The following is a 1,661-nucleotide window of genomic DNA, read 5'->3' on the forward strand; positions in this document are numbered from 1 at the left end:
GGGGGGAGGAGTGAACAGTAATCGCATAAGACATAAAAGTTTTCCAACGCGACGCGCAGAGCTAAGTCGAGTGCGATAAATCTCGCGCGCAAGCAATTGCAAAAGGAGAACAAGGATCCTCGCTGTGTCAGGAGACAAATACACAAGTCCACCAAGCGTAGTACAGTAGAATGAGAAGCATACTGTCACTTCACTGGGTGGGATGAGAATGGGATCCGTAAAAGGGCGGTCCAATGGAATTAACAACCCATTGTGGGAGGGGCTTGATACCGGAAGCAACGCAACTTTTCTTCTCATTTTACTGTGGACCGCAATGGACGGAACTATCGCGCCGGGGTTAAAAGCTAAAAGCTTTGCGGAACCGCAACGATGGGAAATGCCATGGTCACGAGGTATGTACGACGAAGAGAGGAGGTTCACGTTAGAATGAGAGAAGTCCGTGATATTTTTCTACTGTTTAAATTACGATTGAAAGGTTTGAACGAGATACGAAAAATGGAGCCACTGTCAATTCAACTTTGCTCTGTTACACTTTTGATCGCTTGACACTGTGTAGCCTGCGTATGAGAAGCACGCGAAATATACCGTCGTACTGAGAAAAAAAGACAATGATATCCTTAACTATGTAGCAGGGTAAAAATATTATTAGTTCATGTTAAACTATCTTAGCATATTTGAGATTACTATTGCAATTGGTGGTCATAATATTGTGGTAACAAATACTAACGTCATAGTAAGTTGCTTTACTAATTTTAAAGAGTCAAATTTACTTACAGAAAAAATTAAAATCTACCACGGATAGTAATTATAATTAGCCATGGATGTCGAGGGTAAATATTGTCGCATATTTATGGGTAAAAGAACCATATTCATCCTAATACAGTGACTGGCCACCAGAGGGACCGGTATACTCGCAAGCGGGTCAACGAGCCAATAAGCCCCAAACTTTATTTGTTACAGAATTCTGAAAAAGAGACGAAGAGGCGACAAAAGCTACTAACGGACGGCATCTAGGTGGTCCGATCCATCGCACTGCATCGATATAAACTCTTAGAATCAAGTAAACTGTTTAATATTCCTTCGTACTGAAATATCCGAATAACTTATTCGGGCAGTGGAAAAAACAAAAGTAGCTTGTAGTTGGTGAAAAATATTTTATCGTTAAAGCAACTAACAACAATTAGTTCAGAATAATATTTTTACTTGCACATCTGGTCAAATTAACTAGACCGTTTCGTCAATCACAAGAGTGGAAAAGTTATATCCAACTATACAATTTACGGTGGATATTATCATCTACAATAAAAATAGTAAAACACGAAGCTGATCGATCTTACTATTACCAAACAGTATTAATATGTCGTAAATATTACTAACGATTGTGATCAGCGTAAAGAATCTGAGTTTACTATAAACTACGGTTATGTCCTTTCGGAACCCTGAAAAATAGTTAGGAAATTATCAATTTGACCATATTGTTATTTCTCAGTGCGCCTCTTTAAAAGTAAAAAAGGGTTATGCTCATTAAGAATCTTATGATTATACGCCCTTTTGCTTCCAGTCACGCTAATGAATATAAAAAATGTATCCAATAGATACATGTATTTCCTTACTCGAAATACTGTATTGAAAATCACGTTTTTTTTTTTTTTTTTTTTTTT

The 1,661-nt window shown here is 37.6% G+C and overlaps 1 protein-coding gene across 2 annotated transcripts in view; it reads right to left on the reverse strand.

The window, feature by feature from the left end:
• Positions 1 to 1,661, reverse strand: part of LOC107267467 (semaphorin-1A) — a 55,475-nt gene that overhangs the window by 13,835 nt on the left and 39,979 nt on the right. The gene's annotated exons all lie outside the window — the stretch shown is intronic.

The sequence above is a fragment of the Cephus cinctus genome, unplaced genomic scaffold (assembly GCF_000341935.2).
Source record: "Cephus cinctus unplaced genomic scaffold, Ccin1 Ccin1_scaffold0404, whole genome shotgun sequence".
Lineage (NCBI taxonomy): Eukaryota > Metazoa > Arthropoda > Insecta > Hymenoptera > Cephidae > Cephus > Cephus cinctus.